The 22,477-nt window shown below is 36.7% G+C and overlaps 1 protein-coding gene across 7 annotated transcripts in view; it reads right to left on the bottom strand.

The window, feature by feature from the left end:
* Positions 1 to 22,477, bottom strand: part of LOC147231104 (disabled homolog 2-interacting protein-like) — a 156,430-nt gene that overhangs the window by 87,931 nt on the left and 46,022 nt on the right. The gene's annotated exons all lie outside the window — the stretch shown is intronic.

Raw genomic sequence — 22,477 nt, 5'->3', positions numbered from 1 at the left:
AAATTTGTGGATAGCTATGATATGATTATTATTGTAACAGCATAGTTTAATTTGTGAGTCCTCCAATTTGTATATTTTAGGTTTCTGTAGCAGCTGAGGTAACTTTTCCTCCATCCGTCATTGTAACATAAGATAATCACCTGCAAAATTTTGCTTTATATTCAACATTGTAGGAATGAGCAGGGTGAAGATATTCTCAACTGGTCAACCAACAGGGCACAGTAGTGTGATTCTTACATTTATATTGTGTTTTTACTGTCAGATGTCTCTATCCACTTGACCTTTCAGTCTCTACATTACTGTTTTAAAAGTCCAGAGCACCCAGAGCTATGTCACATGCCAACATTTTTGTCATCCTTTTCAATTACAGTAACGTTATCTGCTTTATCGTATGTGTGAGCCTGTATATGTAAATCCAGTCCTTTCCCTGGACCTGGACTTGGACTTCCAAACAGCATCATAACATTTTGAAAACAACCTGAAAGGATTCTTGAGTGAAATTCTGCACATACATGAGCAAGCAGCAAATCTGGGCATGTCGTCGAGGAATGTGAGCATTACAAGTACCCGCATGTTTCAAATAGCCTTCACTGCCAGCTACCAACCAGCACTTTAAATGATGCCTGAATAGACATTCAGATCATTTTTTTTCGAATACAATGTGCAATTCTTAAAACAAAACCAGGACAATTTCAGTTCCTGTTCATCCTAGCACATTGAAATATGCCAGAAACCGGAGCAAATAAATGAGTATGCCCTTAATTGTTATTTACTTATTTAGGGGAAACGTAATCAAAATCAATCAGTCTTGTGAGCTGGAAATTTGGAAGATCATGCATTATGTGAATGCTCCATTCAGAATAGATATAATTAATATTATCACTTCTACAACTCACACTACTACAACAAATAATAATAAAAATGACTGCACCCTCTGACACATGAGCAACACATCATCAGTGAAATGTTTCTGATGCTTTTCTTTTGAACTTTAATGATATGTTTCTTATTGAATTATGTTGTGGCTTTATTTTTAAAACATCATGATTTGGATTTCATAATACTCCAACTTTATCCTTCTAGTTTTAGTATTTAATCTTTCTTTCAATACCATGCCATAATTTAGAATCACTAATGAGAACGCAAAAACAGAAAAGAAAACACAAAGACAAACTGTTTTGCTCATTCACAAACAAATTCTAAATGGTGCACTGTATTTGTCAGTGATCCAAAGCTGAAATTAAATTACCAATTTTGGAAGGTGTAAATATTGCTCCAAATACATTTATGCCTAAATCAATATTTGTATTTAGAACATCTCCAACGAGCCACACACACACACACACACACACACACACACACACACACACACACACACACACACACACACACACACACACACACACACGCACAAAAACGCAAATTTGGAAGATGTGTTTGTCACTTGTCATGTCTATTAGCTTGTCAAGCTGAGCTCTGCTAAATTAGCTGTCTGCAGTATAACAGGCCTGTTGACTGAATTAGCACAGACATTAATGGAAGCACTTCACGCTGTGCGGTGCAGCAGCTTCAGTCACAACCCACACAATTCTCAGCCTACCCTAAACACAAACATGGGCTGCAACAACAAATACCAGACAAGCACAACATGCTCCGGCTCTGAACAGACGTCCCCTGCAGCAAAAATCAAACCACTATCAGTGAGAACCGTAACCATCTGGATCCTCTGAGCTGTGTTCCACTGCTTTGTGGATGGAAGGGGGGGGATTATTTTTTAGAGAAGTTTAGTCTCTGTCAAGGAGAGAGAATCAATGAGCTTCTTTCATTAAACCATAGAGTCAGAAACTGGAGAAAGGTGTTTTTTTTTAATATAACATAACAGACAATGTGATTGTAGTGCCCACAACTCAAGGACTAATGGGCCTTTCTGAGGAAGCCGATAGTGTTGATGTCTAGACAGATGTTGTGTCTGTGTTTTATGATGAGATCCAGCTCAAGGAGGACTGTATCCAAACACTTTCTTTATCACTAGGAGTCTGTACTGGTAACCAGTTTGAAGAAATTATTCACAAGTAAAGATTTCCTTCCTGCATTCTTTGTAAGCAAAGCTAAAAAACAGATTGCAATGACGCAGCATGACAAATGGAATCAATCAAAACTAAAAACAATGTGTTCCATTCCAAAAGGATTACCTGGAAACTGTCAGAGGAAGTAAAGTGGGTTAAAAAAAATCATTGTTGTTGTTTATGATCTCTTTTCCACTGGTCCTCTCTCTCGCGCTCTCTCTCCCTCTACAGTATATACAGTTGTGTTCAAAATAATAGCAGTCCAACATGACTAACCAGATCAATCACTGATTTTGGTATAAATCATGTTATTACATGGCAAAAAATTTACCAGTAGGTGTAGTAGAGATAGAGAAACCAGCAGAACCAACATTCATGACATGAATGCTCCTGAGTCTGTGTAATTGAATAATTAAGTGAAAGGACGTGTTCAAAATAATAGCAATGTGGCGTTCAATGTGGAGCAATGTAGAGGTCATCCATTATGTGAAGAAACAAAGTGTCATTCATCCATCCATCCATCTTATATTGCTTATCCTGCACTCAGGGTTGGAGGGGATACTGGAGCCTATCCCAGCTGTCATCGGGCGAGGGGTACATACCCTGTACTGGTCGCCAGTCAATCTCAGGGCCAAATATATAGACAAACAACCATTCACTCACTCATTCAATTCTTTCCAATTAACCTGCATGTTTTTGGACTGTTGGAGGAAGCCGGAGATTCCGGAGGAAACCCACCCAGACACGTGGAGAACAAGCAAACTCCAAACAGTAAGGTTCCTTTGTCGTAATCGAACCAGATTCCTGAGACAGATGGGTCGTGCCGGACATTGTTTAGAAGAACAGTGTGCATTAATGAAAGTGTTGATTGGAGAGGGGAAAACAGAAGAAGTTCAGAAAATGATAGGCAGCTCAGCTAAAATTACCTCCAATGCTTTAAAATTGAAAGTCAAACGAGAGAGACGTGGAAAAAAAACAGAAGACTACTATTTCACTGGATCGAACAATAGCCGAAATGGCTATTGAGACTCAGCCACTGATCAGCTCCAGGGAGATCAGAGATGGTCTGAAGTTACCTGTGAGTACTGGGACAATTAGAAGACACTTGTGTGAGGCTAATCTATCGACAAGAGGCCCCCACATGGTCCCACTGTTAAAAAAAAGACGTACTGAAGAGGATATAATTTGCCAAAGAACATATCGACTGGGCAGTCGATATGTTCTGTTCTGATATGTTCTCTGTAGGCCTACAGAGAAATAGAGAAATATTTTGTGGACTGATGAAAGTAAGATTGTTCTTTTTGGGTCCAAGGGCCGCAGACAATTTGTCAGATGACTCCCAAATACTGAATTTATGCCACAGTACACTCTGAAGGCCGTGAAGCAATGGTGGTGCAAGCATCATGATATGGGGCTCTTTCTCTTACTATGGTGTCGGGCCTGTTTATCGCATACCAGGTATCATGGATCAGAGTTCCAAAATTAAGGTTATGGAGTAGCTAGCCCAATCCCCGGACCTTAATCCAATAGAAAACTTGTAGGTTGACATAAAAAATGCTGATTCTGAGGCAAAATTTGTGGAATTGTGGAAGGGGTGGAAATCTTGGGCTGGAATACCTGTTTACAGGTGCCAGAAGTTGGTCATCTCCATGCAGCAGATTATTCAGTTTGTTGAGTTAATATTTGATTTTGTAATAAGCAGTAAATAGCAGACACTGCTATATTTTTCAACAGCCTTATATCATCCATGCATCTTCTACCGCTTAACCTGCAGGGCCCACCCTGGACTGGTTGCCAGTCAATCACAGGGCCACATATCAAGAAACACAACATTCACTCTCTCATTTGGGGCAATTTTCAAATTAACCTGTGTGAGGAAACTGTAGAAAATGCAGACATGGGGAGAAGGTGCAACGGTACCAGGGTCCTTCATGCTGTGCCACTGTGTCGCCCTCGCCCAATATAATTTTTTCCTTCATTTTCGGCGATTAAAATATTGAAACTTTTTTTCTTCCTTTTTTTAATGAAAAATATGATGTGGAGTTTTCCCAATGACTGGAAATAAAAAAAAATAGTATAAGGATTTTGAGCTTAGGGCATGTTTCAAAAAACACTGCTATTATTTTGAACACAACTGCATATATCTACGTGTATATGTGTGTGTGCATATTCGAAACATTCTTAATGTAAATTTATTGGTTTCGTGACAACGCTAGATATTTGAAATTTGTTTACTTCATTGCTCAAAGTTAAGTATGCACTAACTGAGTTTCTGACTGAAACTAAGACCTTAAACTTAAGACAAAATGACTGGGTCAGTGGATAACAAAAAGGACAATTGCTCACAATTTGCCTTCCTCAACTGACAATTTTCCACAACTAATAACCTGGTATATTTGCTGCAATTCATAACATGTGCCTTTCTTAATTTCTTTTTTAACTCAGGGAATAAAGAGTCAGCAAATGCAGGTGACAGTAAGTGAACAAAGGCTTCTTTGAATTACTGTCTTGACCCTGGATTTTTCTATTCAACCTGCTTTGATGAATTAAACATCTAACGTTAAAAGTTCTAAGGGGAAATCCCTCTGGCATTTATGTTTATGTTAAGTTCATGAATTCACACCTGGCATAATTTTTCGCCACGTGAATCACAGGTCAGTACATTCGATGACATCTTAAAGATTGGAACTCAAAGGTCACCAAGAAAGTTTTAGAATTTGACAAAGATAGCATACTATTCACCTGTGTGGTTATTTTGTATAAGCTTCCTACACGGGTAAAAGGCTGAATTTCTGTGACAATGAAATAAAACATCCCCTCATCAAAATCATTGACATTTCAGTTTGGATGATCTTACTGGATTCTTTAGAACTTTGAAGTTGAGAGGCAGCAAGAGAAAAAGTGTCCGACTTATGGGCAAGCTGGATTGACTTTCAAAGGGATGCTTTTGTAGATACATAAGCTTGTTCCAACAGGAGCCCACAGTCCCAAGCCTGAACAGGGAGTTGAAACAGTGTTCCCATGACTAGTTGGTTGGAAATCAAAAGAAGAAGAATCAAAACAATACAAACTGAGTAATTCCATGGCGAGTTTCAGGCAAACAAAATCACCCAGAATGTTTGAAGCCCTGATCATTTATCTCAGTGGGCTTTTTGACATTTCCAGGCGTTGTGTGATGAATAATATGCAGCAGCTGGTGGAAATGCTTCCACTTACACATGAGAAATAATTTGATTGCAGACACATACTCAAACGCACATGCACATAATTTTTTTTTTTTTTTCTGAATCCCTATCTCTACTGGGACATTGTATTGACATTCATTCATTTTCCTTGTCCATACCCCAAACCAGATCAATGCATCTTGAAGCATGATGACACAGAAATTCACCTTCACCATGAATTCAGGAGAGATGTTAGGAGCAGCACATAGCAACTTGGATTTTTTTGCCCTTTCTCAGTAGTATTTAGACACACCCACTGGCACCTCTGATGCAGTAGCTTCTAAATCAAAACTTTTTAAACCCTCACAACCAAACAACAATGTCTCAGATACAGGGAAACCAAGTCAGTTAGGAATAAAAACAATGTTTAGATAAATTTCCCAATTCACAGGGACTTAAAATGCTTGATAACTTGCTGAACTTTGTTATCAATCTTTGTTATCAATCCTACCTCCTCTACATTATGGTGATACTGGTAAATAAGGGTGGCAGGTGAACTATGTTATTTATTTATCACCAAGACTATTTGAATTGGTTGTGCAATGTTATGTCTTATACATCGCTACACCTTCATTAAATGTCTGTCCAAAAACTCCAATTTGCAAGGATGTATACCTCAAATCTGAGGTTTACAGGCCCTATAAAGACTATTTTGTGTTTTTGGTGTGTGAGGCATCTTTAAATCTTTAAAGACCACAATGGGAACACATGCAGGACTTATCAATAATAGCATTCTTTGCAGTGTATCCCCTTTGATAAATCGGCATTTCAACATATATCCTCTGCCTCTTTCTTTGACCTTCTCTCCCTTCTTCCCAAAGTGTTCTCTTTAAATAACTACCTCGAAATTTTCTTATCACTACAAAACTAACATATCAGTGCACTAGCTCTCCTTAAATTCTCATTTATCATTGCCTTCTTCTGGCACCCCTTTTTCTTTTGTTCTTATCCGTCAAATCACATGCTCAAATTCCTCATTCACTATCTCTCAATCTTCCATCACCATCTACCCTTCATCAGCAGCATGTCTCTTCCTTCCACGTTCCTCCAGGCCCCCCGTTGGTTAATACAAATCTGAAATTGCCATTTACAGCCCTTGGGAGCCTCAAGCTGCAAAGGATGGATGACAGTCATTTGCATTTACTGTGTGCACAAGAGAAGCTGTGTGTCCAAATGTGGTAAACGGATGAAGGAAGGATGTTCCTCCTTGTCAACACATAATATTTTGAAACATTTTTTACATTTCCAATCAAAAACAAACAAAAGAAAAAAAAAACTAAGAGGAGGTTGAAGTAGAGCTTCAAAAATCAAATAATAGCATGATTTCACCAGTTATTTTATATTTCTTTTAATTGAAATAACTAAAATGCCTTGTTACTGTTGTTGCCAGGTGCACAGAAGAGAGTCTCACTTTAGTGGCTGCATTCTTCAAAACAGGATTTTGTAGACCTTGAATACCAAGCCAACAAAATAAGATGAGCTGCTACGGTTTTTCTATTTGCATCGCCAAGTGCTGCTTTACCCTTGCACCAAAAAGCACTGTTCTCATCAACCAGTCTAAGAGCTTGCCACCACTATCAATAAGGAAAGAGAAAGCAAAAAGGAAGTTAAGCATTTTAATCTTGTTTTTAATGTGGCAGCCTTCTCAAATCTACCTATGCAACAACTTCTCTCTGATAGGATGAAGCACAAAGTAAATCGCAATTTCCATGGAATTATATCGAAGAGCATACATTTAAAACTTCAAACACCCTCTCTTCATCTTACCAATGGTTTTCAAAAAAACTTGAATAAAGATGAAGAATGTGTCTCACTACTACTTTTAAAGACTTACAGATTCCCAAAAACAACTCCTCATTCTAGAGCTGAAAAAGGTATCCTTCAAGGGGAAAGTTCTTGATGGAGTCAATCAAGTCCTATTATCACTAGCTTGGTTTGAGAATCAAATTCACAAAATTTACATCAGATCTAAACAAGTTCTTGGTCACCCTCTTTGACCAATTGCCTAATTTACTACCTTATAAAATCAACTGATCACAATTGACAAAAATCATCTTTGACAGTTCAATTTCACTCAGTATAATACAATAGCACAATGTAGGGATATTGCTCAGGATGCTTTCATTCTTATAAAGTCAGTCATGAAGTATGCAATCATGTGGAACATAAATGATCTCCTTAGTTCACGTCAAAATTGATTTGAGTGTGCATGTTTTGGTGGGTGGTTCCAGCAAATTATCTTAAGCTTAGCAATTGCACTGATTCCTAAAGACAGCTCCATACATGATTCATTATTAATCGCAGTTTGGAATGATTGTCGTGTCTTGTCTTGTGTTCTGTTGCATCACTACATATAAAACTAATGGACTCTACTGTGATCTGCGCAACTATCCAGACTCTGGGGTGAAATATTCCCACTGCGTAAACGAATAAAAGTTCTGAAGAAAATGGATGGATGGATGGATGGATGGATGGATGGATGGATGGATGGATGGATGGATAGATGGATAGATGGATAGATAGATAGATATCAGTTACAGTATCAGCTTAGGATAACTACAAAGGAAAAATCTGTCCATTTTCATCTCATCAGCGTCTATTAAACTCTACCACATATACTTCTAGGTTGTAGCCTCTAATGCGGGTGTTGATTTTTTTTTGTCCAAACTTTACATTACGAAAAACAGTAAAACACTCAAAGACCTTACCCATGTAACTGTTGCCATAGTGTTGGAATCACCATGCATCTATCAATCTATCTGTCTGTCTGTCTGTCTGTCTGTCTTTATACTGTATCGATACATCAGTCATTTATCCATCGACAGTACACATAAGTTCTACGTTGTTTTTAGGTTTGTACTCTCACAGGAATCTGCTCCATTTGCAAGTCACCATTTTTAAGGTGAATAACCTCTTCTCCATGAGATGAATACATATTCAGAATGGGATGTGTAGTGTATTAAGAGAGCTCCAGGTCCAATTTCTTGAAGGGAGGGATAAATCTGGGAATTATGCAAGCAGATGTATTCAATCAATCACATTTGTTTAACTTGTTGAACCAGTATACGATGACAGATGCCACGTTAGAGTATCATATTTATTCAGCACTTTAATAATACAAGGCTTGGCTTGATTTTGGAGGAGGAATAGTAGAATAGAACAGAATAGAATACAATAGAATAGAATTGACCTTTTATTGTCCCGTAACTTCAAGGCCACGGTATCAAGGCCAAAAAAAGGTCTTCCTTTCCTCTTTCCTCATTTCCAATAACCTTCATTGATATAGGTCAAACCTAAGAGGTTTCCAAACAGGGTTGTTCCATTCAGAAAACAGCCTCTGTTAATCTTTCCATCCTCTCAGACCTTAAAAGCACAGGCTATTCATCAAGTCTGCCAAACAACCATGGATGAAACTGTAAGAGGAAAGTTCAACACTGTGTAACAGTCCTTATGAAAAGCAACAGACTCGCTGGTGAAGGGCCCAGTGAAGCTATTCATTCTCAGGGTGGGAGGCCGGTGTGAATCACGAACACTTACAGGATGAGAAACTTTTTTCATTTTTAACTTTTTAACCTTTTCAATTAATAAATACATTTGGTGTTAAGGATTTGGTAACAATTTGTGCAAAAGGTGTGGTTTTGATGTTCTAACTCAACCGTGTTTCTTTGCCTAAAATGAAGTGCAATATAATCCACTGTTGCTTGAGGAGCTGGTTTGTTCTGTTTGCCCCTGTAACGATTTCAGCAGAAACACCTCTGTGTTATTTTAACAAATTAATTCACCCATCGTATTAAGAACATCATATAATACCTGTTTGGAACAAAGCTCACCCCAAATCTAACTCTGCATCCAGCCAACTGATTTTAGGAACTGATTGCTACTGTCCAAAAAGTTAATTTCACATATTGAACATTATTTAATATTGTCTCCTCTTTCTTTCAATGTTTAACATTTACTACTGCAAAATATAAGCCTCCGATATCAACAGTAAGCTTCTTTTTTTATTTATTTATTTTATTTCTTTTTAATCTGCATTAGTATTGATATTCAAATGAGACAGTGAGATACCTTGACATTGATGTGTTTGGAATGTATACACACTTTGCCTGGTAAACACAGAAGTGCAAAATCTTAAGTGAATACATTAAGACAAAAATGAAAAAAAAAAAAAAAAAGATAAATAAATAAAAAGGGAAAATACTCAGCAGTTTCTTCCTAGAGAGCTGTAATTGATACCTGCTATGCAATTACAGGGTATGGTGTGCTTGTGTGCTCAATTATATGATGTGCTTATGTGCTTATGTGCTGTCCAAAGCTGTGTTTGACTTAGCTGATAACAGGATGAATACAATGCCTATTTATCAGATACCTGCAGAAACTCCTGCAGGAAAAATGATTAGTTGGTCTCCTCATGAAAAGATGTGCATATTTATACACAAGGAAAGCAACAAAACTTAATTGATCATTTTAAATCTCAAACAGGACTGGCGTGCTCAGAACTTTCAAAGTTATGATGTGTTTATTTAGGATTCACATCACAGATAAGGAAGGCCGTGTTCTTTGATTATACCATTTCTGTGTGTGTGTTTTTTTCTTTTTTTGCATTTTCTTTTTTTTTGTAAAATGTAGGTGTGGTAGAACAAGCTGATTGTTTAAATTCATGTTCCTCCCAAAACTCAGGTATAACTAAATCACAAGCCTTCTGCACCACATTTTATCGTTTTTCAGCCTAGATTATGCTTTGTGTTTTACATGAATAGATCTCATTGAGCCACTTAAGGATATACACCAGCAGAAAATCAACACGGCTCTCATGAGTCAGTCTTTGTTATTTGAACATTACAAGAGAATTGATGAATTTATACAATAATGTTAATTTGAAAAATAATGAGAAGTGATCCTGTTCATGTCTCCCCAAAACATAGGCTCTCAGTCTTCAGAAAAAGTCAGAACTCCCTGTTATAGATCACTTCATTTGGGGCAGGTTACACTATAATATACAAGAAAGACTCAAAGTGCGAAAAAAAATCTTTCAAAAAATCTATTTGAGAAAGGCATAAGTAGGTGAATATTGAAAACCAGTTGGTGCACAGTATCATGTCATCAGTGTCAGCAAGACAAGAAGCTTCTACCCTCAGAGCAGAGGAAATAGTCTCCAAAGAAAATGCAGTATTCTTGTGTTATGACAGAAGGGAATAGGAGAGAGATCTGACTCTGACTCACACACACACACACACACACACACACACACAAAAACAAACAAACAAGAACTCAGTTCCACATCTCTGTCAAGTTTTTTCCGTCTTTGTTTTAAGCTCATCATAAAAATAATTTGACTTATTTTGGTTTTATTAAAAATAGAACAGAGACATTTTTTCATAGGGATTGACACCTTTGAATTTGTACAAAAAAATCCTTTGTGACCAGTGATCATCTTAGGTCTTATGGGAAATCAATGTGCAAGCTCACCACGCAATTATTTTAGATGACTCACTCAGTTGTTTCTGCTGTGGACTTGCATCCTGAATGTTGACAGTGTCTGATCTCACTACTTTAAGAAACCAAACACTTTCATTGAAAGCTGGTTTTAAAGATTACCTTCATTTGCCCCGATTGAATCCCGAGGAGAGAAAATACTTTGTGAAAATTCAAAATAAGAGTATTTTAGTACATGAAGCTCAAGCTTAACTTTTAAAGTGAGTCCTCAGAAGGCTGAGGTTGAGAAGAATAAGTTTGGGACTACTTGAAGTCATATATGTTTCCAACAAGCATGTCTGACTAAAGGCTACTTCAGGCAAGAATTCAATCATAAAACCACATTGGTGTTACAAAGCATCTTTTGATATCTTGGCCCATCAACAACAGGCTTAGCAACACCCACACCCCCAACCACCTGGCTGGCCCTCCTGTGTAACACACAGGAAATGCCTATAAATATGAAAAAGAAAGATGTGGCCTGGAGCCACAAGACTACATTTCCTTTATTGTGAAGTCCTCGACGAGAGGGTACTTCCTGATCTGGAATGTTGTTTTGGTTTGGTGCTGACCAGCACTTTGTTTTGTAGTTTACTGGGTTGATGCAGTCACATTGCTATCCTAAGCTTTTGTGTGGAAAAGATCAGAGTCTGATATATTGACCCAGATTTGTTAAATAACAAACACAAACACAAACCTTAACAGTAGACTGTGACACATTGAAATACTTATTGTCATATATTCATATAATATGATTGCCTATCATACTTTTATGTTAGATATGATAATGACTACACAAAACAGACACACAATAATGTGTCCTTTTAGTGCATAATTCACATTATTAAATACAATTAGATTCGCTCAGGTATGAACATGTCTACTGGTAAAAGTATGTGCAAATTTCTAAAATTTTAATAGACACATAGACAGGTGGTGGATAAGACTCACTGAGAAAGAAAACTTTTTTAACTTCTCTGCTGCTGACTTGTGTGCAGTAGCTCCTCTTGGGATGTGAAAGGAATGAAACACCACGCTGTGGCTGCATTATCAGGCCTTAGATTTGTGTTCTATGGTTCAGCTCAAAGAAAGTCCTCGATATACTTGTGCCAACAATGTGCTTTCAGCATGGCGATTTTCAATATAACTTAGATACAAAACTAATGGACTTCTGTTTTAATGGTTGTATCCTTGACAGTACAAACCAATTATTTACATTCCTATGCATCAGCTCATGAACCATGTATTTCCTCCACAGATTATTTGGTCGTGCCTAATTTATGATTCATACAGTCATAAAAAATACAGTCAACAAACTCACTAACTGCATATTATCTAAAAATTACAGTTATCTCATCATAGATAAATCTTAACAACTAACTACTACGGCATATCTCTATTGCTAAAAAGTGTAAGTTGTAATTGCATAATAATATTCAAAAAATAAAAAAAATGAATAATGTCACCCGCAAAAGATTATCCAAAGTCAGTAACAACTATTTATTTTTGGCAGTGGATGCCATACAGCTGAAATAAACTTATATAAATTACTGGACAAACCAAATAAAGACATTGAAATTAACACAAACACAGGAAGCATAAACCTAAGAATAGGAAACGCACATTTAGCAGCTTACCTGTTCAGGTAAAGAACCGCCAACTTTGATGTTTTTTTTTTTTTTTCTATTGAACTCTTTGCCAACAAACATTTTTCATTTCATCTGGTGCCACTCTCTTCTTTATGTTCATCATTGGTCTGCCTATCTTGGTTGCTTTGCAGCTCAAAAAGCTGATGCCACAACTGGAATTAACTGTTCAATATAGCCATTGTATTAATATTTCCCCATCTAGGTGGGATGTGAACCCATGTATGGTCAAAACAAGCAGCAAAGCACTAGACTTCTTTCAGAGACCTTAATTACAATATTCTCAAAGGTGATTATTGTGGTGTTTTCAAAGACACCAAAAATTGATCACCAGTTTAGATTCATCAGATAAGATTATTTTGCTGTCATTTAAGTGCAGTTTGACATGCATACATACATTTCTTACCACACCACGTTGAAGTTCTTTGTGCAGACTGAGGAGAATAAAATGAATAAGCTGAATAATTCTATGATGGGTCTGAAACAAAGCACAATGCTGAAAACCTTCAAAGTCCCACAAAACTTTTCTTTATGCACCGCTTGTATCCTCAGTGGACAGATGGAATGCGCTGCAGAAATCACCGACTGTCAGTCTGAGTTTACTGTGTTCGTTCTACCTGGAGAGCAAGCTTCCCTCAGTCCAACCTGCCACATTCTGCCTCTTTCAAAAAAACATCAATTTTCGGTTTTTCCCCACAAGTACAAGGCAACAAGAAGCTGCCTTGACTAGCTCAGTCTGTCTGTCTTTGGAATATAAAGTATGAATTATTATTAATCAAGATATAATGGAAGTCAGAAGTAGTTTGTTTATACTGCCAGAGAACATGGTGTCATTGATAGTTTGACCGACCGTCAGTTGGACTATGATCCATTTAAAGGCTTTTAATGTACAACTTTGATATATCTAACTTTTTGCTCAGTATACAAATCTGTGTCTGTGTTAGTGAAGAGGCAGGTGGAAAAAATTACAATTATGTGTGTGCACAGATTGTTAACGTCAAACTGTGAGGACAGGGCTGGACTTTTGACCCCTGTGATGCAGTATTTACTCAGTGCAGAGATGATGGTGTGATAAGAAGGTGCTATTCCTTCTCACTGCAGTCACTGACAAACAGGAGTAAAGAGGTTCATTTCACCTCGCAACAACCTCTTGTGAGGTTAACAGTCACTTGGCTTTCTGCTGGCATTGAGATGAAGTTGAACATGAGCTGATATAGCGAAGATTTTTAAGCCTGACATTGTGCTATATATTTTTTCATGTATTTTTTTAATCAACTACATTAATGATGACACAACAAAGCTATTGAAAAAGCCCTACACCTCACAGCTGATTTAATATGGATTTTTCCATTAACAAAGACATACATACAGTGCACCACAAACAAGGCAATTGGCTTCATGTTTAGTTTGGCAAAGGTGGGCCTTTGTCTGCCCTGTGTTTTGGGAAGTGGTGGCGAAGGAGGATGAAGAGAAGTAAGGGAGATATGGGAGGTGGGGGTCGGGGCACATGTAGCAAGTTTATATTGGTGCAGAGAGGAACATGGTGGTAACATTCTTGTGTGTGCTGATGGATTTCCTTCTGAATGAGTGCTGTACATTAACAACATGTCCAGACAGTAGTACTACCACATTTAAAATAACAGCAGTTCGAATGTTTATGATCAATTGCAAAATTATAATTATCCTTATTAAAGTATATGTAAGTTTGGAATGGTGGCTCAACGGTTAATGTTGCCGCCTAATACCAATAAGGTCCTTGGTGCTAGTACAAGAAAATATTTAGGGTTGCTTGAATATACTCTCAGTATGTGACAGGCTGTTTTAAGGGAGACCAGTACTGTCGGTGTTCTATGTATAGTTCTGTTTTTTCTCCAACACAGTTCCCTAGTGCTGTCTTGCAATCTGAGTGGATATTTACGGATTATGGGGGATTAGCCTGCACCTGCCTCCGTTATTGGACTCTTTTGGGTTTTCAGCAGTAGTGCATCATCAGGCCCATCTCTGAGATTTTACAGGCTGACAAAGAGAGGGTAGACAAGGACAGTAAGTCTCTAGATATGCGCTTTGGATAAGGAAAGTAATCTTGTGTTAAACATTGAGATGCGGTGGAGAGTCCAGGTGGTCTCACTCAATGTCTTGATTGCTCCATTCACTCTCTCCACCCAAGTTTTCATGTATCTGCCTTAAATTTTATGATCCTAAAAGAGAGTTTTTGACATTTTTCTCTTCCATACTAAACTATGAGACTGACAGGGTAAATGAGAAATTATGTTACTTTATGTTACCATTTATGTTACTGTTTTCATCTATCATTCCTGCTTTCTGAACTGACTGCAACATTTTATTGTAGAGATCTGAGATCTGAGAATAGATTTGCACATTGTGATTGTTGAGGCTTTTGTTTATGTAAAACATGATGTTAATCTTAGAAAGGGATGCCCAGGAGCAAACTGTGAGACCAAAACATGGGGCCAATCAGTTCCATGGAACACAGGATCATTGTTCCTACTCCACGGGAAGTTTTGATCAGCATACAATAAGTATCACTCAAATTCAGCTATTTTTCTTAATCATATTAACATTTTCAGATGACAAGCATTTCAAACACCTCCCATTAGCACACAACTTTGCGTACACAGACGAGCATACACAAACACACTGAAAATAAAACAATACAAAAAATAAACAATATGACAAACACTGAATAACCAAGAAGCTTTTCTCACCACTGGTGAGTGTGAATCAAAAATGAGAACCTGATTTCTTTGATCAGTATCTATTGTCAACTGTCAAGCAGCTCCTGTTTGAAGCTGAACCACTGGAGCAGGCCATTCTCTAATCTTTTAGCTTTAATAATATAAATACATACACAATTCAATAAATACATTGACTTCTAGACAGATACACCATGTCATGTATCCATATAGTGTTTATATCTGACTGAGGTACACAAGGACATAGAGCTTATCTATCTAGCTTAGTCTCTAAAAAAAAAAAAAAACACAAAAAAACTACTCCTAAGGCAGACTAGTATCCCCCCTCAACTGTATAATTCACTTGTTTTTCAGAATGGACATCAGCCTGGTGATTCTTTCCCTAACATTTGTATAGATGCATTTGATAATAGAAATGCTCTGGTGTCACCACTCACTCTGTCACATATAATAATGGGTCAATAATAATTTAGTAATAATGATAATTTACAAAGTGTTACACCCATCAAGTTGAAAAAAAAATCTCAGGGGACATAATGCTATGCTCATACGTTTACAATGAATCAATTATCTGGAGGTTGAGGTTCTTGGAAATATGTTGGCTTTTGGCTGTTGGGTGCTATTGAGGTATGGAATGATTTCTCCTTTAGAATGGGAATGTTGAAAATTTATAATATGTTTCATTTTTCATACATGTTTTAAGGGGATGCTGGCAGCAAAGTATTCATTTTGACAAAACAATAGCATCTGAAAGCATTCATAACACAATTATAATCTTAATTATTTGGTAAATTATATATCATAGATCATAGTTTGCTGAAAATATTTCTGTGTGTGTGTGTGTGTGTGTGTGTGTGTGTGTGTGTGTGTGTGTGTGTGTGTGTGTGTGTGTGTGTGTGTGTGTGTGTGTGTGTGTGTGTGTGTGTGTGTGCATGGCTGAGTGTTTGAGCATGCGCATGCATCTGAGGTTGTGACTTGCATGACAGTGTGCATTCAAAATAGAGAATTCTTGTCCTGTGGTTTGTTTATAACAGTCAGTCTCTAAACTTCCTTTATTGACATTTATTTCCCTATGATTTTTTTTTCCTACTTTGGTAGTCAGTGTTTCTCTGTTTTGGGAAGTCAGTCTTTGTTGATGTGGGTCTGTAAAACCCTTTGATTAAAAATAATGTTGAGCAGACTTCAATGACTTCTTTTCCAAACCGTGACTGTTAATTTCCTGTAGTTTGATGTTTAATTACAGCAAGAGAGACTTTGAAAGACTGCAGTTTTAAGAATATGGTTTCAGCAGGATGGCTGCATGTAATTCTTCTTCCAAGCAACCCAAGATCACGTTCAGTTACAAATTTTTGTTTCTGAGTTTCCAAAATCACAGGGGCATGGCTGCTTTTGTGTCAGGATAATGGAAAAGAGAGAAAAAAGAACAGTAAATCATCAGCGCGATTGAAAAACAAAAGAAGTGTCTGACTGACGAACTACGTAAACAGACCTTGAGGGAGTCTACCCTCAATCTATCAGTTTGTAACTTCATTTGTCCATGTATATAAATGGCTTACTGAAGTGAGGGTATTAGGAAGCTAGTTTTCATTGTGTAGGTTATAACGTTTCAGTCTGTAGTCAGTTTGCTTTATTTTACTCCTTGTTCTTCTTCTGCTTTATGGTCTTTATTAGGCCATGTTCACACCAGTAGCAACTCTGGTTTGATTTGCAAGTGGGATTATTCTCAAACTCAAAAATCTTTCTCTTGCGGTCCCATTATATGCAAGGGACATGAGTATGCATATCCGTCAATACTTATTCAAGTTGTCAAGCTATATTTTAGAAAATGTTTTTTGTAATGTACTAAGATTTCCTTCAATTTTGTTTGTTCATTGTTTCAACCTGTCAGTTCCATTATTGTCATTAGCCCTTCTAGGTCCCTCAGGTTCTGTCCAATCAACACCTGGGCTGTTTTCATGTATTTCTATCCCTTGTTATGTCATCATCTGAATTTGTAAAAGTGCCTCAGTCTTTGTTGAAATACTTTATTGGATTGTGTTGATAATGCACAAGTTTGACAGTTATGCTGGCCAGTTCCCTTTTTGTTGGTTTTGCTGTATTGTAAAATTATTGCTTGATACTTCTTACATTTGGTTCCTCCTCCTTTCTAACAAAACATCAATACCAACTTTTCTGTGGAATTTCACTTCAAATTAGAGCTTGTGTTTTCAAGTCTGCTAAAGAAGTCAAAAAGATGCAAATCATAAATTCTGTTTGAAAAGTGACAAAAAGGCCAATGTTCCAGAGAGAATTGAGTACAAAGGCTTTTGCAGCATGATGAGCTTCAAAACAAGCTGGCATGTAACAATGTTGCTCTCTCCCCACAAGACAAGCTGTAATTTTGAATGTAAATGTCACAAATTCTGGTGAAAGAAAAAGGAAACAGATCCAGCATAATGTGAGACACACTGAGCTGATAAAAGATTTTCCGTTTACAGATAATGACGCAGGCACAGGAACAGTGCTGACAAAACAATAACACATGAGCTCATGTGACCGACACCTGATCTGGCCATGTAGTGGTGTATGTCAAGAGGGGCACCAGAAACTTCCTCGAGATAAATGTGAAAATCTTGCCAGAAAAGTGGTATGAACATCCTTCTGTGGCGTAAGACCTTTTGAATGAGTAACACTTCAGCAACATCACATTATTTATCACAGCTTCAGGCAAACACAATTGTTTGCTCAAGAGTAGTTTCTTCTCAGCAGACTTATTATTAATACATGTTAAAACATACACTTTGATGAGAGTAGAAATTGTTGAACGAAATATGTCCTAAATATAGGTATGTATAGATTATCACATTTGTTAATTAAGAATAATGCCTTATATTCCATATGTTATTTATATTAATAGAACAGCTATATGTTCTACTCACTGTCGCAGGTATTTTGTTATACTTACATTATCGATTTGTCCTAAATGTGTTGCCTATACACAAAGGGATACGTGTTTCAATACATTTTTCTCCTAAATTTTAGAATGCATTTGTTAAATTAAACAAACAAATAAAATTGGATAAATTACTGTTTCTATTCTTGGGTTATTTTTCTTATTTCTCTTTACTTTTGGTATAAAAGCAACTGTTAAACAGTTTTTCTGTGATGATATTAGCATTACAAAGGAGCAAATTAAAAAAACAGTCACACCTCTGAAAAACCTGTTACTGGTGCAGGAGATAATTATTGAAACCGAAATTCTCTTGCTTAAACAGAAATATTGGTTCAGGTTATGCGATGAATTTCCTTTCTTTTTGTTTTGTATTTGTATCTAGAATGTAGTGATATATTGTGACACGGTTGTATATTTTTGATGCTACCATAATAATTAAGTGATCAACATTCTGCTTCACCTGTAAATCAAGAATCAAGATTTTTAATTGTCATTGTGCAAGCACAGTGAAATTTTGCATTGAGAGCTCCTGGCTCACAGTATGTACAGGATAACAAATAGACAAGTTATATATGTGTAGGCGTGATCTATACAGTCCGGTGAGAATAGTATCTACAGAAAGACATACCATGAAATAGCCTTAAATCTAATTTTAGCCTCTAATATAAAGCCTGGAGGGCAAAAGTTTTTCATCTTTTTTTGGAAGGGGAGCGAGGGTTACACTTAACCAAAAAGATAAAGGCAAAGTGTGTTTGCATGTATGTCTTTGTGCACACACACCCGAGTGTGTGTATTTGTGTGTTATTCTCAGAAGTGAATGATGCAGATGGGAGACTTCAAAGCGTCTCTTTCATCAGCGAGACAAGCGAAGCGAAGGCAGACAGATCAGGCCCCGGCTCTGAGCCTTGTTTTCTTGCAACACTATGTCTGACATTATCTATCAGTTACTTTTGTAAAAGAAGTACTCCAGAGCGGCATAAAAAAAAAAAAAAAACGGGCAATTTCCAAGGAAAGTATGACTATGGTGTTTTACTCGCTGAGCTGTTTGCATTCAAAATTTGCATTCAATCTTCATAACAGCACTAACTTATGTTGAATGGGCACCTTTTTTGTTCAATGGCTGCTAACTCAAAGAAATTCACTTGATAAAACAAGCACAGTTTATATATCTAAATGAAAGTAACTTCAGCTAAGCCCTCATTCATTTTTCATCATACTTTATTATTCCTTGCAGGAAATTATTTCTCTGCATTTAACTCATCATGGATGATATCTGCACCTGCTGCTTTTTTTGCACTTCTGGTCAGACGCAGAACTGCATTTCATGCCTCATACATGTCAATAATGTTGAATCTAATCTAGTCATTGATAAACAAAGAGTGGCTGGTGCCCAAAGCACCAGGGGAGATGTTAGGGATTCCATGTCTTGTTCAACAAAACTTTGAGAGGCTCAGAGGGGTGCATGATTGTTCAGTTTCAAGGAAGACTATTCTAATCCCCTGAGCCATGCTGCCCCTTAGGGTGTAAACAATATGGTTGCAAGATATATACGCATATCACATTTAAGTTGTAAAAGAACAACAGGGATTAATATCAGAGTGTTATATCTGGAGAACAAATTAAGAGCATAATTCATATTCATTCACTGTGTCTCTCGCTCTCCTTATATGTATTTGCTCTATATTCTCAATATTTGTCTAGCTATGGAAAATCAAATACCATATATTCAAAAAAAAAAAAAAACTGAATATGTCTCAGGCATATTGAGGAAAGATTCAGTTCAGCTCTTTGCTGATTTTTCACCAATTTCAAGCTGGTTTGTAGATCATATCATGCATATTTTGAGCGGTGTCTTGTTGTTTTTCCCTCTGGGTTTTAAGTAGTTTCACAGAGATTTTTAGGTATTTTGTTGATAAAATTTATTTATTTGTAGTTTGTTGAAAGTAAGTTTGTTGGAAAGAAAAAAAATGTCATTAGCATATCAGAAAAAAATTCATCAAAAATAAATCTACTCTGACTAATCGTAAGCAGTGAGATATGTCGCTGTCCAGTATCATGTTACTATTTCAAAATAAACTACCTTTAAGGTAACACTTTTCTGTGTTATCTGTTTATGTCATTGTGAACTTAAATATGCTGATAATAGAGGCTATGAAGTTGGCTTTAAGAGGAAACGTTAACTCATATCTAGGTCTTGTGACAAACTCAACTCAGCAAACCTAATATTTGCATAAAAGTAGCAAAAAGAATCCCATATATTTGCATTTTCTTAAAATACTGACACAACATAAAGCATTTCAGTACAGACTTGACTGCTGATTGTGACACTAGTAAATGATCGATCTCGAAAAGATAAGATGGATGATAATGTGTACTATACTGTATTTTCTATAAAAACTGCAATATATGTTTGGAGTTCAAACAAAAAATACAGTGAATTTAGAACTAAAGATTGGTCTTTACATATTCATATGGAGTACTGGTTGAAATTACTTACATTATCAAAATACTGCATTGGTCTATTTTTAAAAATGTGAAGCTCTTCCTTAAAGGAAATATCCCATCTGTCCTCTGGGACGTGTTAACAGATATCCGGTTCAAATTACATTTACTGTACATCCAGATTTTAAGGAGGCCTAAAGAAAGATCTTGGACAAGCCACAACCACATGTTGTTTTGGTTTCCACATTCTTGATTCCCATGGGACCATGTGCTACATGGGAGCAAACCATTGCAGTTGTGTCACCAGAACTGAGTTGTGAAAGGCAGCATTCTAAATTTCTGCCTCAAAAAATCTTGCCTTTCAGCGGTTTCTTAGTTGCCACTCATGATTCGGGCGCAGGTAGGCTTGAGTTGGTACCACAGGTATAACTTAACCTTGCAATTCAGACACTTAATCCAGCAGGCAGAAAGCAGTAAAGTCAAGAGAAAGTCTTCAAGGATATGGATTATCAGATAAAAGAAAATAAAAAGTTTGACGGAAAAAAATACCAAACAAAAATCTGAATAACTCACTTATCTTTAAGAAAGAACAAACCAAATTTGTAAGCAAACCACCCAGTGCAGAGTGCAGTCATACAGAATTACACATAACTGTCAATCGTCAGATGTGCCATTCCAGGATAGCGTTACCTCGTGAACAGTGGCGCCAAAGTGTCAACCCACACAGCATCAACACTCATGAGAGCAAATACATTTTACCAGACTCACCATGAATTTAAAAAAAAAAAAAATTAAAAAAAAAAAACAAAAAACTATAAAAAAGGTCAAAAATGTTGAAATGGCTGCAAGTTCAAAGAAAGATATATTTCCAATGCATGATTAAAACCTTGCATGTGCAAATGAGAAGACTTTGACACACAAAGACTAAATTATCATTGGTCTGTTTGTGAGCCACATTATGTTGAAGACACAATGCGCACTGCATTTTTCAGCTGAGATAAGATGTACTACATTCCAATGAGGGAGTCAATGCCTCAGCAAACAATTCATACTTTCTTTGTGTAGAGAAAAATGCTAGTTTCATTAAATAACCAAGAACATTCTTTTAGCAATGCACATAAGTACAAAAATGAGGTACACCTTTAATTTGTTGTCATCCCCAAACAGTGCTATTATACACTTCATCTCAGAAGCAATGAAAAAAAACAACAACTATCCGGAAATCACAGTTTTTAAATAGTAACTTCATGGCTTAATTGATTACCTTCCAGAAAGAAACCCACAAGGCAAACCCAAGGCACAAGAGCAGAGAGCCAAAGTCAAAAAACTTAAGTTAGGTCAAGCCAAGCTGAAAAATCACAAATAATAGCTGATGGTGCTGGTTCTATAATTGCAATTCATTTTTTACTACACTATAATGGCCTGATAGCAAGAAATGAATAAGTCACTTACCCAAGGATTTAATCTCTTACATTTTTGAAAATGCTGCAACTTCTAAGGCTAAATGAAAAACATAAAAGTTTCAGTCACCCTGTAAATACATTTTCTCAAAGTTAAAAACAGGAAAACGTTCCTGAATATTTTTTTGCAGGAAAGAGATGCTACAAAATGAGTATCTTATATATTAAGATGCTGAGAGCATAAAGAGTTGATTAAACAAACTCAACATTAACTACCCAAACCAGAAAAATGTGATAAACCAGAAACATTATTCCAAAATCATGCTGTAGAATCGTGAATCATAGAGATTTACCTGCTACCTGCAGAATTTCTCCCTCATCATTCCATCCTCTAAGTAAACTCCATGGTAAAACTTACTTTAGTTCTCTTGACTCATGTTTTTGATCAAAGTGTTTAATGCTAGTGGATTTTTTTTTTGTGATACAGCACAAGTAGTTTTACTGAAGTTGAAGATCACCCAAAAATCATGAGTCATCAGTTAATGACAGTCTAATTATTTATTATTTATCTTAGGGGT

This window comes from Fistularia commersonii, chromosome 9 (genome assembly GCF_037954325.1).
Source record: "Fistularia commersonii isolate RoL2024-O1a breed Wild chromosome 9, RoL_Fcom_v1.0, whole genome shotgun sequence".
Classification (NCBI taxonomy): Eukaryota; Metazoa; Chordata; class Actinopteri; order Syngnathiformes; family Fistulariidae; genus Fistularia; species Fistularia commersonii.
Note: the sequence above shows the minus strand (reverse complement) of the source record. Positions and strands in the feature narration are given on the sequence as shown.